We start from the raw sequence: 16,007 nt of genomic DNA, 5'->3' as shown, positions 1-16,007 counted from the left end.
TCTTAGTCTCTACATTTAATTCTGCCCTAATAAAAACACAAGCTTTATGGGTCACAGTGATTAGACAAGCTGATTTGAAGTCAATATGAGAAAAAAGCAAGAATAGCCAGAGAAATACTGAAAACAAAACAAAACAAAAAACACCAATGAAGGAAGACTTTTCTACTTGATATCAAGACACATTTTTAGGGGCATCTGAGTCGCTCAGTAGGTTAAGCGTCCAACTCTTGATTTCGGCTCAGGTCATGATCTCACAGTTAATGAGATCAAGCCCTGGGTGAGGTTATGCACTGACAGTGCATATCCTGCTTGGGATTCTCTCTCCCTCACCTCTCTCTCTGCTCTTCACCTCTCTCTCTCTCTCTCTCTCTCAAAAAAAAAAAAAACAAAACTTTTTTTAAAAAAAGGACACATTATATTACAATAACACACACATATATTACAGTAACTATGAAATTGACAGGCAAATCATAGAAAGTCAAAAACATTTTTTTTTTAACTTGGTGGATGAGCATGATGACATTTCAACTCGGTGGTGAAAAATTAAATTTTGAAATAAATAATATTTAGACAATTAGGTAGTAATGTGTGGAAAACACAAAGCTTACACTCATTTTCTTCACTTTACATCAATGCAAATTCCAGATGATAAACTACTTAAATGTTAAAAAAAAAAAAATAGGATGACTTTTGATTGTTTGTTTTTTTAATTTTTTTAATCTTTATTTATTTTTGAAAGAGAGAGACAGAGCATGAGTAGGGGAGGAACAGAGAGAGAAGGAGACACAGAATCTGAAGCAGGCTCCAGGCTCTGAGCTGTCAGCCGAGAGCCTGATGCGGGGCTCGAACTCACGAACTGCGAGATCGTGACCTGAGCCAAAGTCGGACGCTTAACCGACTGAGTCACCCAGGCACCCCTTTGTTTGTTTTTAAAGAGAGAACATGGAAGTACACACGGTGAGGAGCAGAGGAAGAAGGAGAAAGAGAATCTTAAGCAGCTCCAAACCCAGCATGGGAGCCTGAGGGGAGGCTCTATCCCAGGTAGGGTGAGATCATGACCTGAGGTGACTGAGCCACCCAGGTTCCCCACGTATCTGACTCTTGATCTCAGGTTAGGTCTAGATCTCCGGGTCATGAGTACAAGCCCCACCCTGGGCTCCATGCCCAGTGTGGAGCCTACCTAAAATAATAATAATAATAATAATAATAATAATAATAATAATAAAAGAGATAAATTTTGTTATGTATATTTTACTTTAATTTAAAAAAGTATAAGACTTAGCATTTTCATCCATCAGAATGGCAAAATTCAGGAAGTTTATTACCATACTATGTTGGAGGGGAATATAAAAAAACAGAATATGGTGTGAATACAAATCGATACAAATACTAAGGAATATAAAATTCCACAATATCGCAGTGCCTGGGTGGCTCAGTTGGTTAAGTGTCCGACTCTGGCTCAGGTCATGATCTCACGGTTTGTGAGTTTAAGCCCGGCATCGGGCTCTGGGCTGACAGCTCACAGCCTGGAGCCCGCTTGGGATGTCTCCCTCTCTCTCTGCCTCTCCCCTGCTCACACTCTCTCTCTCTCAAAAATAAATAAAACATTAAAAAAATTAATAAAGAAAAATAAAATCCCACAATATCTACCAAAATTATTATCAGTGTTCACTTTGATCCAGAAATTCCATTTTTAGGAATCTACCCTACAAGTATTTCCAAATGTATGAAAATGACACATACACAAACTTATCCTCTGCAACACTGTTTGAAATGATAAAATGTAAATATCCACAAGCAAATCAAAAAGAAGCAAGGGGGCTCAATCTCAGGACCATGAGATCATGACCTGAGCCGAAATCAAGAGTCGGACATTTAACTGACTCAGCCACCCACATGCCCCGACAAGAATTAATTTCTAGGTACCAGAATTATAAATATGGCATACTACCATTTGTGTATTAAAAGGAAATATATGTATGTTTATACTTACTTACTTATATATGTGAGTATACATATATATATAAAATCCTTACATGTATACACACACATAATTCCTTGCATGTGTAATACCTCTGAAGGGATACACAATGAACTGGTATACTATTGGCTGCCTTTAGGGAAAGGAACTGAGTAATTAAGAGGAAGATTTTTTTCAGTCTTTTGTACCTTCTAAATTTTAACCATATGAATATATTATTTATTCAAAACAATAAATAAAATTTAAAAACAATAAATGCCGACAGAAAGAAGAATGCTAGCTAAATCAATTTCTCCAGTTAAAATCCTTAAACAGTACCCATTTCCAAACATTTAACGTTGACATTCAAAGTTCTCCTACATGGCATACTTCTCAAGTATGTCAACTATGTTCCAAAAAAAATCTTAGCCTCTAGTCAAATTAGACACCTTTTCTCACATTTAACTAAGACTTTTTTAAGCCACAATAGGGAGTGTTTAACAAAATAAAATTTGTGCACCAAATATGAAAAATGCCAGAGTACATGAACGAAAACTATATCTTCACCAATCTGGAACTTTTAAATCTCTTCAGCTCTTTTTTAGCTATCTGATGGACAAATTTTCACTAAGAGAAACACTGGTAGAGGAATGTCAACAGAGTTCACGAAGTCCTTATGGTTCTGTCTGCAGCTACAATCCATACATATGGTTTTCCAAATATTAAATAACATTTTGAACAGTGGGAGAAGGACAATTTACCTTCTCAGTGAGTCAAGTCCCTGATCTATTTCCTATTAGTCAAAAAAGCAGACAGCAAAAATGGGATTCCATTAGACTTCTTTCAAAACATTTTTCTTCTCTGTAAGTCTATACACACAACAATTACTGGCTTCCCTAATGGAAACCACCAACACGTAAGTAAAGAATTTATATTCATGAAATGGTGTCATGTCCACAACTTAAAGGGTAGAGATTGGAGTAAAATGTACGAGGAATACAATGTCACCGTATTAAAATTACCTCAACAGAATTTCTGTGGCCAAGTTCCATAACCCTTACTAAACTCCTAATGCTGACTCTTATTGTGCAAAAACCTGTTTTCCCACAAAAGATGCTCCTTACCTTTCACCTAGAACAAAGAGCAATCTGAAATGAAATAGATCTGTGGACTCTCTAATACCAAACAAATCTAAACTAGAAACAAAACACTACTTCTCTCCATATTTGGCTCCCCTCCATCATCCCTACAATACTGCTGCATCACATGAAAAGACTATTATTATATTGGATATTACTTTTAATCCTTCATAAATATTTCTATTACTCACCATGGCAAAAAAAAAATTTCTGCTTCTTGTGGGTGGAGCTTAGAGAATAAAAATTAGGTCTGTATAAAAAAAAGTTATGATGAACTCCGAAAGTAGTATAACTTTTAATGCCTTACATAGGAGATTGTTTCAAATTACATAAATTGAAATAGAAAACTATAAGCTACCAGTTAATTCTCACTCATTTTTTATTAAAATATATAGGTGCTTTAAAATCGGAGGCAACATATACGCAATGTAAATGACTGTTTATCCATACCAAGATTTCTATTATTATTTTAACTCCGTTATCACTATAACTTTTTAACTAATGTCTGAGGACTGCTTTGTATTACATACTGTTCTTGAGAGAATTAAAATTTTAATGAAATGAATATATTATTTTCCATGTACTTAGAGTTAGTATCCCTGCAAGCTCTACATAAGCAAGTCGAAGCAAGATCTCCTCATTCCCAGTACCATTTTACTATTTTGCATATCATTGCTTCCCCCAAGTGCAACTCACCTCAATGACACAGGGCGTTAGTCGAAATAACGGTGATGATCGACAAGCATCGGTCTAGGTGTAGCAACCTTCCTTTGGCAATTAATGAGGCAGAGGCATCATCCCGCATTTTGAAAATGACATCCTGAAAGAGAAACCAAGTCTGTCTAACCTGCAGCAGCTCACAGACCACTTGAAGGGGTGCACTGAGACTCCTACACCCGACACCAGACTTTGGCTGACCCCTCAGGCTTGCCTCCTTGCCGCCTCCGGCAACGCCCCATGAGACAGGTCCACACTACTCAGAGCAAACGGATTGGTTTCTGAGCCCCCTTGGAAACGGCGGGCGGCGGCAAGGGGAGTGCCCGGGTTACCGCCCCTGCAACTTCACAGAGGTGGTTGCTAGTGGCCTCGGCGGGATGGGGGTGGGGGGATGGCATCTGGGACAGGGAGGCTACCTGCCTGCCACGTCCTTCTGTTTCGCGACGCTTGTTCTGTACTCGGGGATACGCGGACAACTGCTTAGGACTCCAAGCGGACGACTATGCACCCTAGCGCCCCCAACCCCTAGCGCGAATGCAGAGGAAGGGGGAGCGGCCAGCGCGTCACTGGCGCTGGCGTGTGACGTCAGCACGCGGAAGCTGGCGCGCATTGGGGGTGGGGGGGAAAGGAGTGGCGCGGCGTGGCGGGGCGGGGCAAAGGCACAGCAGGTGAGAGAGGATGAGAAAAGGAGGCAAAGGAGATGAAAGGGAAAGAGTGAGTCAGAGATGAGGGCTAGAACTCACAAATAGAAGCTGATTTTGATTAAAGCATATTATAAATTTTTCCCACAAATACTACACAGAGAATGGCACTTTTTTTTGTTGTTAACGTGAAGGTTGTTCCTTAGGGATACCGCATGTTTTAAAGTAATTTTGCTTTAGAAAGCAAGCTTGTTTCTAGTATATCTTGGATGATTACAGCAAGAAAGTATTTTTAAGCCTTGACTTTGTTTTTTAAAGGCTATAATGTAGTTTTCTACACATTTACATCTAATGTGTGTATAAATTACTTGCCGGTGTATTCAAAGGTGGTTGAAGCACCATTCTTTATGGCAGGACTTTCAAAGACAGGAAGAGATTTTCTTGTAATAAGGGATCAAGTCTATCGTCGTCATGAGTAGCTCTATGGCTAAGTTGCCTTATCTAGAGTATTCCTGAGATGCTGGAGAATCCAAACTTGAAGCCAAAGGAGGACGGTGGCTTGTCTACTACATAAGCTACATTCCAGGTTGTATCTGTTGGACATGTGATGTATGTAGCCTGGTGGAAAGTTTACAGATTTTACCAGAGACCTCAGAGGTCAAAGATTCGGATCAGTGCTTCAAAGAAATAGCTTTCCTTCTCTCTCATACTCTAATACATCAACACCCAAGACCCCTGTGAGTTTTCCCAATCTGTGGTTTAGCCAGGCTTATAAGAAATACTAAAAGGAAGACAAGACAAGACAAGACAAGACTATTACTGGCAAGGAAATTGAAAGTTTTTGGCTTCTTTGCCAGAAGATGGCACTGCAAGTCATCCAAACTGGCAAATTGGAGAGAATCTGCTTTGGTTTATCTCCTCTTCAATCTCCATCCATTCAAAAGACTTGTTTTCCTCATTTTCTCATTTCTAGGCTAACCTCCTTTGGCCCCTCCCACCCTCAGTTAGCAGGAATTTTGGTGTCTGAATGCACAATAACGACAGTTCTACCCACGTACCTTTATACAGCAAAGCAGCATAAGAATGTTGCCAATTGCTAATCTAAGTAAATTCTCTTTTGCTGCATTCATGAAGAATGGCTAGTCGGATACCTCCTTAGGTAACTCTTCAGGCTCTTATCATAAACTGTTGGAATATAAACTGCTACTGTCTTTGTAGAAGCCATGCTAGCAATATGCATATCCTTTTGACTTATTTTGTCAAGTCTGTAAAATAACACCATACAACATGCCTCCCCCCCCCCCCCAGAATGGTAGAATTGCTGGCAGAAGGAAATGGTTTACACAACCTCCACTCGCTGATAAGCTCTACAATTTGTTTCTCTGTATCTGCCAGGGTAGCAGTTCTAGATCTGCTTTGAATAGATAAACTCTTACCACTGTGAGTAATTATATTTTCCCCTTTCCTGAGGGCTTAAAGATTTTATTGGCTGCTTACTGAGGAGGGAATAAAGCTAATGTGAGTATTGGTAGAGTTTTTGTTACTAATGCATCAACTCAGTTTTAATCAAAAGAAAATATGATTTCCAGTACAAGAAACTGATTTTACTCCCATAACTTATTCTGCTATACCTCCTAATATTTCCTATATACTGAGGGCTTCTTATTAATTTTTGTTTGGGTTTTTTTATCCAGTTTTATTAAGATATAAGTGACATACAGTACTATATAAATTTAAGGTGTACAGTCTAAACATTTAACTTATATATTATAAACTGATTATCATTAATAATTATTAGTTTAGCTGATACTCATTATCTCATATAAAGAAGAAAGAGAAAAAGTTGTTTTTCTCTTGTGAGAACTTTTATGGAAAAAATTAAAAAATAACAAGAACTTCTAAGATTTATTCTTTTACCAACTTTCAAATATACTATATAGCACTGTTAATATAGACATCATGTTGTACATTACATCCTCAGTACTTAATTATAACTGAAAGTTTGTAGCTTTTGACACCTTATCAAATCCCCCCCCCCCCCCCCCCCCCCCCCCCCCCGCCCACACACACTCCTACTAAGGGCTTTTTGAAATGGATACTAAGACCTGTAGTCAAAAGATAAATTAAAAAACCTATCGTAGGCAGAATAAAGGCCACCCAGTGATTTCCCTGCCCCCCAATCCCTGGAATCTGTGAATATATTAGGTTACATGGCAAGGGGGAATTAAAGGTGCAGATGGAATTAAAATTACTAATCAGCTGACCTTAAAATAGGGAGATGAGCCTGGATTATCCAGGTGGACCCAATGTAATCACAAGAGTCCTTAAAAGTGAAAGAGGAAGGCAAGAGAGTCAGAATCAGAAGGAAATGTTACTTTAGAGGAAGTTCAGAATGAGAACTTCTCTTTAGAGGAAGAACAGAATGAGAAAGATTCAAACCACTGCTGCTGGATTTGAACATGGAGGAGGGGGCAATTCAAGTGGTCTCTAGAAGCTGCAAAAGGCACAGAAATGGATTCTCCCCTAGAGCTTCTAGAAGCAAACACAACACTGCTACCATCTTAATTTTAACCGGTGAGATTTGTATCGGACTTCTAAGCTACAGAACTCTAAGATAATAAACCTGTGTTGTTTCAAGACACTAAATCTGTGGGAATCTGTTGTAATAGCATACTAATACAAACTCGTATTCTTTTAAGGTTCCAGGAGCAGAGTAGATCAGGCTGACTGGTAAATTCTTTTTATTGTGTACGAAAAGCCCACAGCTTCATAAAGTATCTGGTAAGAACTCCAACCAGACAGAATCCCTTCTGGAACACTTGCTGAGAAGGAATAAGATCAAGCTGGAAGTATTCACATTAGAACACATAAAGAAAATGTTCAAGGGATCTGATTATAGTCCTTACCATGTAAAACACCCAAGTCTGTTGAAGAGGAGGTTTAACACCACTAGATTCTTCTAACACAAATACTAGAGGAATTACAGAAAAGGTTCTTCCCTGGATAGAATCTATCGTTCTATCACTAAAATATCACATAGCATATTGTTTAGATAGATTGCCCATGTCTAATGTAGTTCTTCTAACTTAATGCTGCTTATTAACAGAATAATTATGAATATGGATACTGAGGCCCAAACTTGGAATAATTAAAACAATTTCTGAGAGTGGATTCCAAGCAAGAGTATTTTTTTGAAGCTCCCTAGGTGGCTCTGATGCAGAGTGAAGGTTGAAAACTACTGACAAGATGGTTGTATGTCAGAAATGGATTTAAAAATAAACATGTTCTTGCAAAAAAGTAAGGTAGTGTGTAGTATAAACAATATTACAGAAAACCAAATGTGCAAATAGACTCATTGTTGCCCACTTACAAGAGATCCTTGGGATAATCCCCCATGTAGAAACTAATACACTACCATAAAAGGATTTAGGATTTATTTATAAAAGGATCATAGAAAGCAGATATGATTGATTAATAGCCTCTGACTATTCTCTACTATTCTCAGAGTCTATGTGCTTCTTCCCAAAATTAGGCTACATATCTTCATTGACAGAAGAAAACATCTAATGTCTGTAAATCTCTTGTAAGACTTGTCCAACAGTGTTCCAAGTTACATAAAAGTGTTCTTGGATATTATCACGGTGCCATGAATTTGACCTTGATAAAAGAAATGAAAGAGTCATGAGAAGTTTGACTGTATTGTGAGCACTCCCACTATTACCATGGGCACAATACCAATTGTAGCCATGAAATTGTGTAGCCCAGAATTGTATTATTTGAGAATATTCAATTCTGCCCTGGTAAAAAAAAAAAAAAGAAATGGTATAAGAAATAACACTCACGTGTTAAGCAGATAAGTTACTAACCTGTGTTATATGGTGGACAGGTAAAGTTAACAGGACATATACTTTTGAACATAGGTAGAAAAGTCTGGAAAGACTAAGAGATGCCTAATATTAATGAGGCACTAAACATATGAGAGGCATCTAATCATTAAGCACTAATATACTCATGATGTACTCAATATACACGAAACACTCAACATTCACAGGTCTTAATTCTGTGGCCCTGTGTGACATTCACACTGTGTCCCACATGACCTGCTCCAAAAGTGCAAAACCTGTACCTGCTCAATGGGTTAACTGGCAAGCTACAGAGGTGCCCAGGTACTCTTGCCCCTGCATCTCTTTAAAATATCCAGAGTGTCATTGGCTTAGGCATCTTCCATCTTTGAACCCTTGCTCAAATATCAACTCTGGTCCTAATTACCTAACCATGAACAGAAAGGTTAATATGCCAAAAAGAGAGATAAGACATATTAGCATTGCATAACCACATGTTTCAAATCATGTGTCTTTCCTCTCGACTTGTACCTTATCTGAAGTGTGTTAATTTTTCCCTCTTGCTTCTCATGGTATGTTAGCCTTTCTGTGAACTCTGAGATAGCTTATCTGGTAGTATATTTGGGGGGTATCATTGTATGAGTGTAATTTCCCACACAACACCAAGCAGGTACTATCTGGATATTACTTGGAATTGTATGTTATAAAGAATTTCAAAAGAGTGCAACTCTTTTGCCTAATATCCTATAATTTTTAACTCTGCACTCAAAAAATTCCAGACTTTGCTGGCAACAAGGGAAGAATCCTTAATTTTGGTAGGTCCTAAGATATGTCCTTAGAATAATTTTTAATCTTTTAAATTTTCCAAATAAACCAGATTAACAATTTTTGGAATATTTATTTTAGTAGAGTTTATTTTAATTGGAGGAAGCTAAATTTCTTGATCCTACGAAGGTCACTCGAGTGGCCCACTGATTACTGCATATGCTGGGTGACTAGACCTCACTGTTCCAGGATTAGATAGCAAGAACTTTTGGAATTTTTTGCCTGTTTGTTTAAGTGGTATAGTCTGAAATTCAGACTTGTGGAAATATGTGTAATCTTTTAGCTATAACTTCATGTGAGACCTAGAGATAAGGGAAGGGCAAAGGGGGGTTTGAAAAAAAGTTACACTGAGAGAAATGTGATTTGTGGGTTGATGCCCACACTGAATTGGGAAGTCAATGTAAATAGTGATTTGAGTCTGTGAGTTTGTCAGCTGGTGCAAACAGATATATAAGCCAAAAAAGCTGGTGCTTAAGCCTATTAAGGCATAAAACCCTTTTGGGTGAGGGTTACACAAAGAGGATTTCCTTTTCTCAAAACAACAACAAAAAAATCAAACACAAGCAAAACAAACAAACAAACAAAAACCCCAAACCTACTAGTGTATCAGGAAAGGAAGGAGCACTCTTTCACCACTTTTGGGCAGGTGGCTGTGCATTTGAGAATAGTGACTCCTATCTCTCTTTTTTGTTTTTGAACTGGAATGCCTACAACTGTTATCTTATGCCCATCCCACCACAGTATTTTGGGAGTATTGGGAGTGGATAACTTGCCTCTTTAGTTTCACAGGTCCACAGATGAAGAATTAATAGATTACAGGCAGGAACATCATCTTCATTTGATTTGGAAGAAATTTTGGACTTTGAGCTGATGATATTTAGATTAAGAGGAAGTTTTGAACTTTAAGTTGATGCTATATTGGGATGAGCCCTTTCAGAACCTTGGAAAAGGGTGAATGTATTATATTTTATCTATAAATCATCAGGGGCTAGAGGGCAGACTGTGGGAGGTAAATTCTGAGATGGCCCCAAGATTCCCATGCCCTGAAGTACATGCAAAAATATCATTGCCTCTCCTTCACTGTGGGCCAGACTGTGAATATAGGGATTTCACTTCCATTATAAGGTTATTAATCAATTGACTGTGAATTAATTAAAAAATGAGATTATGATGGATGGGCTTGACTTAATTAAGTGACCCCTAAAAAAGAAGTCAGAGAAATTCTCCTGCTGGTTTTGAAGAGGTAAATTACTATGTGGTGAGAAGGCCATGGAGTTAGGACTTGAGGATGGTCTCTAGGAGCAGAGAGCAATTCTGGTCAATAGTAAGAAAACAGAGACGTCTTGCAATAAAACAGGGACCTCAGTCCTATAACCAGAAATGTACTGTCACAGGACCCTGATTAAAACGCTTTTCTGTTATATACAACTATCAAAAAGGTGTTGAAACTAGAATATTGGTGATATTAATGTTTATAGAGTGCTATGTACCTTGAAAATACAAAATATATATGTAAGTCAGATATTCATTACTCTCTTGTACTGGAGGGCCCAAGAAGTGTACAGTCAAAAGCTCTGGTATACAATTTACAGTTTAATAAAAATTTGGTAGGGAAGCAAAGAAGGTTCTCTAGCATATCCCACTTTTTTATATATGTATATCTTTGTATATGCCTAGAAAGTTCCCCAAGACACTTAATTGTATTTTTTGGGGGGGACAGTGACACTAAGTGTCAGGTTGTACAGGACACCAACTTTCAATTTGTATTTTCTGTATTCTTTCAAAATATTTTAACTCATTGTATTAGCTTCCTAAGGCTGCTGTAACAAAGCAACACAAACTGAGGAGCTTAAAAAACAAACAAACCCAGAAATTTATTTTCTCAGTTCTGGAGTCTGGAAGTCTGGAAATTAGGGTGTCAGTAAGGTTATGCTCTCTTTAAGGGCTCCAGGGAAGAATCCCTTCCTTGTTTCTTCCAGTTTCTGGTAGCCCCAATTGTTCTTTAGCTTTTAACAGCGTAACTCCAGTCTCTGCCTCCATCTTCACAGAGTCATCTTCCTGTCTTTGTGTCTCTTCTCTTCTTATAAGGTCACTAATAATACTGAATTAGCCCATCCTGATGACCTTACCTTGATCACATTTGTAAAGAACGTATTTCCAAATGAAGATATATTTAAGGGGGAGGGGAGGAATCTTTTGAGAGGACATGGTCAGCCTATAATAGCCATGGCTCGCTCTTAATTGAAAACAACTAATGTGCCACATGCTACAAGAGGTCCTTCGTCTCTTTAAAACATCAATATAATGAAAAATTGGGGGAGGAGCTCTTAGAGATTAAAAGAGATTTAAGAAACAACTGAAATGCAATGCTTGAAACTTGATAGGACACTGGTTTGAAAAAATAAACTGCAAAAGAATTTTTTGCTTAACAACTGGCAAAATTTAAATATGGACTGGTTATTAGATATCAGGGACTTATTGCTAATTTTCCTAGTTGTGATAATGGTATTGTTCTTGTGTTGGGAAAGTTGTTATTCTTAGGAGATGCATTTTTTAAAAACTTGTTTAATGTTTATTTTTGAGACAGAGAGAAAGAGAGAGGGAGAGGAAGGGGGGAGGGGCAGAGAGGGAGACACAGAATCCTAAACAGTCTCCAGGCTCTGAGGTGTCAGCACAGAGCCCAACAAGGGGCTCGAACTCAGGAGCTGCAGATCATGACCTGAGTTTAACCCAATGCCTTAACTGACTGAACCACCCAGGCGCCCCGCAATTGCACGTTGAAGTATCTAAGGGTAAAGTATAATGTCTGCATCCTAATTTTCACATGCTTCAGGGAAAAAAAAAATCCAAATATAAATGAAGCAACTATAGCAGAATTTTTGAATGTGACTGATCCTGTCATGCCCATGATTAAAAAGCCTTCAACTATTGTTAAGTTGAATTTTTTCTTCACAAACGTTTTTAGTATTTATCAAAGATGTTAAATGAACAACCATTGCGTATGAATGTGCAATGTACTATTCTATTAAGTTTTCTGGATGTTTGGACACTTATTTATTTTTGAGAGAGAGAGAGAGAGAACGTGAGCAGGGGAGGGGCAGTGAGAGAGGGAGACACAGGATTTGAAGTGGGATTGGCGCTGACAACAGAGAGCCAGATGGGGGACTCAAACTCACCAATCCTGAGATCTTGACCTGAGCTTAAGTCAGACACTTAACCAACTGAGCCACCCAGGCGCCCCTGGACATTTCCCGAACAACTTGGAGAAAAAAAACTACTTACAAACAAAACTTTCCAACCGTCCCTGATTATCTAAGATAAGCCATAAACTCTTTGGCGTAACTGCTGACTTCTGCATCATCGTCTCGAGTCATCTCTCCCATTTTACATCTCGCACACTATATTCAACGCCAGGATAACACAGAACTTCCATTTCTTCCTCCCTTACGTGAAATTTCTACCAGATACTGTTTGTTTTCCCCACCCCAACTCCTGTCCCTCAACTTTTTTTTTTTTTTTTTTTTTCAAAATCCAGGTATCAACTCTTCTGTAAAGATTTCTTTCCACATTACTCTCTCAGAAGGGTGCTCCTTTTCCTGAGCAGTCATTCTTTATTGCACCGGAATATAAACCCCTTGAGCCCAGGTGTCAGGTTTACTGCATTTTGGCTGGTACACGTTACTTTAATAAACACTTACCAAACTAAAATACATTCAATTCGACCGTGTAGAAATTGAAATCGGATTACCCATTTTCTCCAAAATACTTTATTTCCAAGCATTATTTTTGAAACTGCGTAACGGCTAAATTTGGGTTATCAGTTTTCTCTGCATGTTTATCAGGCATATAACCCTCCCCCCCGCCCCGTCCCTCCACCACGACATATAAGGCGAGGTAAGGCCGCCGCTTTCCCTGCTTCCGACCTAGAAACACAGGCAACATTTGGTGCTTAAGGCCATTTCCCTCGTTCTGTTTTAGGAAGTAGAGCTCGCGGACGGCTGCTTTTGCCTTTCGCTTTTGGCGCCGAAGCTTGCCGGGATTTCACGCGCTGCTCCGGGTCTTCTGCCGGCGTGGAATTGGGAGCTTCCGAGGATGCTGGGTACAGCGCGCGCCTGCGGCCTTCTGAGAATGCTTCCCCCAAGGCGGCCACCTCCTGTCCTTTCGCGAGGTCACCAGAGGGGCAAATAGCAAAGCGTGAGTGACGTGAGCTAATCGCCAGGGAAGGGCTTCACACCCAGCGCGGCCCCTCAGGGCTGGCTAGCTCGCTTTGCTCCTCCTCCTGCCGCCCCTGCTCCGGCCCGCCCACCGTTTCCACATTGCCCAATGGGTGCCGACGCGCCTCCAACCGCGGCCGGTGGAGGAGGTATTCGGCGGCCGGACGCTGAGCGGCCGTTCACGTCAACGCGGTGACGTCACGCGTAGACGCACCTGTCGGGCTCCTGACTCCTGCTGTTTCCCTTCCCCTTCCGTGGCTTGGGGCCGGTGTGGTCCGGAACCCCAGCACCTTTTTACAGTGCCAGTTCGCCTGCGGCCGGGGAGTTGGGCTGCGTAATGAGGCAGGAGGGTGTGGTGGGCTGAAAGGCATTCTACTTCATTCGCGAGTTGGAACATGGATTCAGTTTTAGTCTTTTAAGAGGGAAGTGAGGTTGGAGATTTTTATTTTTAATTTTAGGTGGAAGCAATTGACTTTAGGGCCCTCCAAAGGAAGCGGATTTAACTTAATGCTGCTCCCGTGTTTGGAGAGGACAAAAAAAAGGTCCTACCCGGCAAAATTTTCGTAACCTCTTCGGTAGGAAACCCAAGGTATCTTTTAAATCGCAATAGTTTTCGTTGTGTGTGAAGCTTTCTTCAGGTGGAGCTCCCAGGGTAGCTAGGTTTTTAGGTTTGAAACAGATGCAGAATCCAAAGGCAGCGCAAAAAACAGCCACCGATTTTGCTATGCCTCTGAGCTGCAAGGTGAGTTGCATTGTATGAGTGAAGATTTGTTAGCTGTTATGTTCACGGATTTGGGGTCAACTGTGATGCCAGGGCTCTCATCTTGGTTTATCTTATAACAGAACCCTACATGATGCTAAACCTTCCCTGATTAGGTATATTCCCTCGAACATTCTATAAGATTTCGCCGGTTTCCTTTGGGAACCGTCGAAGGACCTTTGAATAGAGTGGAAGTAGGTTCCAGGAAAAGATTAATATTGAACTCAGAGATTGCGTTTTGCTTGCTCTAAAATTGCCCAAATTTAAAGTTAATACTCAGTTTTTCTATCTTTGGTCTAAATTTATGTGTATATCAAGACATAGTTTGTGTGTATATATAACATTTGTGTTTTGATATTAAACTTGGATCAGAAACTACCTTAGAATCTCAATTTTGCATATAATATACACTTTATTTGTATAGCACGTTAAACTAGAGCACATAGAAAATTACCTATACATTATGCTTACGTTTAAGATTTGTGAGATTTCTGTTTCTTTTGGATAAAAAAAAAAAAGCCCTTGTTTATGAGAATTGAATCACCCTTTTCTTTTTTTGGTAATTCAAAACTTCAGTTCTGCAGACTATACTATAAACTTTTTTGAGCCATGCGATTTAGTTATTGCAGCATCATTGTGGCTTTTGTCATTGATTGTTGAATCTTTTCAGAAATGCTTTGCTTTTCATCTCTAAACAGTTTAATTTACAAGATTCTTTTCTTGAGGTCGGTATGAAAATAATCTAACTGATGTCAGTCAATTTTACATGCCTTTGTGAGTCACTAGAAAATACTGTGTAGCTCGAGAGTACACATAGGAGTTAAAATGCTAGTGTATGTATTGTTGATTTTCGTCTTAAAAGGTGCTGCTGCTGACTGTTGCTACATAGTATGACTTAAAAACCAGGTGTGTGACCTACAGATATTTGGCAGACCGAGTATGTTTTAATGACCTCTGGTTGATAGGAGCAGTCACTGTTGGCAGAATCCATGGCATCCCCCTCCCACACCCTACTTCCCATACTCTTCGAAGACTGATTGTTTGCTTGGAAATTGGGTCGAATTATTTTAAGAGATCAATAGAAATGTATAGTACTTACATCTTGGAAATTGTGTTTTAAGCATGTGATTTCAGTCATACAAAGTTCATTACAAATGAAAAAATCCAACTTGGTAATGGGTATATACAGTTCAGGGGAACAGAATTGCTGAGGTTATGGTTTTATATTAATAAATTGGCTGTTTTCCAGGTCATGTTGGCGATAGGCTTTCAATTTCCTGTCGTGTGACATGTTGGTAATAATTTTCAGACCACTCACGAAGCCAGATTTGATCTCTGTGGTGGGTCAGATATCAAAGCAGTATCCTGTGGCATTTGGCCACTCTCACTGCTTTGTAGAACCTTCATCTAAGTTTCTAGTCAGACTTGACAGCAGTGATCTAAAACATATAATATGATATAACAAGTGTTAATATTTATTGAGTGAATTCTGTGGTTCAGATTCATTCCTAAGTGTTTTTTTGTGGATTATCTCAATTATGACACCAACCCCATGAAGTAAGTACTTTGTTTTTCCATTATACAGATAATGGAAACTGAGGAATAGAACAGTTATTTAACTTGCCCAAGGTCTCAGTTAAGTGTCACAACTGGCATGATTTCAGAGCTCTTGCTCTCAATGGCTGTACTGTATTTCAGGTAAGACTAGTCAAAATGCCAGAAGAAAAGTTAGGATGAGAGATACGGCACTATAGGTTCATTTATTTTTCAATTATAAAAGTAATGTGAGGGGCGCCTGGGTGGCTCAGTCGGTTAAGCGTCCGACTTCGGCTCAGGTCATGATCTCGTGGTCCGTGAGTTCGAGCCCCGCGTCAGGCTCTGTGCTGACAGCTCAGAGCCTGGAGCCTGT

The 16,007-nt window shown here is 39.4% G+C and overlaps 2 protein-coding genes across 12 annotated transcripts in view; one reads left to right on the top strand and one right to left on the bottom strand.

The window, feature by feature from the left end:
- Window positions 1-4,373, bottom strand: part of NEK1 (NIMA related kinase 1) — a 215,972-nt gene extending 211,599 nt beyond the window's left edge. For all 7 annotated transcript variants that reach the window (XM_042983644.1, XM_042983645.1, XM_042983649.1 and 4 more), the window contains exons 1-2: window positions 4,233-4,373; window positions 3,796-3,919 (exon numbers count right to left, since the gene is read on the bottom strand). The gene's annotated coding sequence lies outside the window, so the exon portion shown is untranslated. The remainder of the gene's footprint in view (window positions 1-3,795; window positions 3,920-4,232) is intronic.
- Window positions 4,374-13,229: 8,856 nt separating this feature from the next.
- CLCN3 (chloride voltage-gated channel 3) overlaps window positions 13,230-16,007 on the top strand; it is a 94,321-nt gene continuing 91,543 nt past the window's right edge. The window contains exon 1 of one of the 5 annotated variants that reach the window (XM_042983637.1): window positions 13,230-13,318. The gene's annotated coding sequence lies outside the window, so the exon portion shown is untranslated. Of the gene's footprint in view, window positions 13,319-13,551; window positions 14,081-16,007 lie in introns of those variants that run through there. The other 4 variants (XM_042983641.1, XM_042983643.1, XM_007097160.3 and 1 more) reach the window with 4 other exon arrangements.

Source organism: Panthera tigris, chromosome B1 (assembly GCF_018350195.1).
Source record: "Panthera tigris isolate Pti1 chromosome B1, P.tigris_Pti1_mat1.1, whole genome shotgun sequence".
NCBI classification, from domain to species: Eukaryota; Metazoa; Chordata; class Mammalia; order Carnivora; family Felidae; genus Panthera; species Panthera tigris.
Note: the sequence above shows the minus strand (reverse complement) of the source record. Positions and strands in the feature narration are given on the sequence as shown.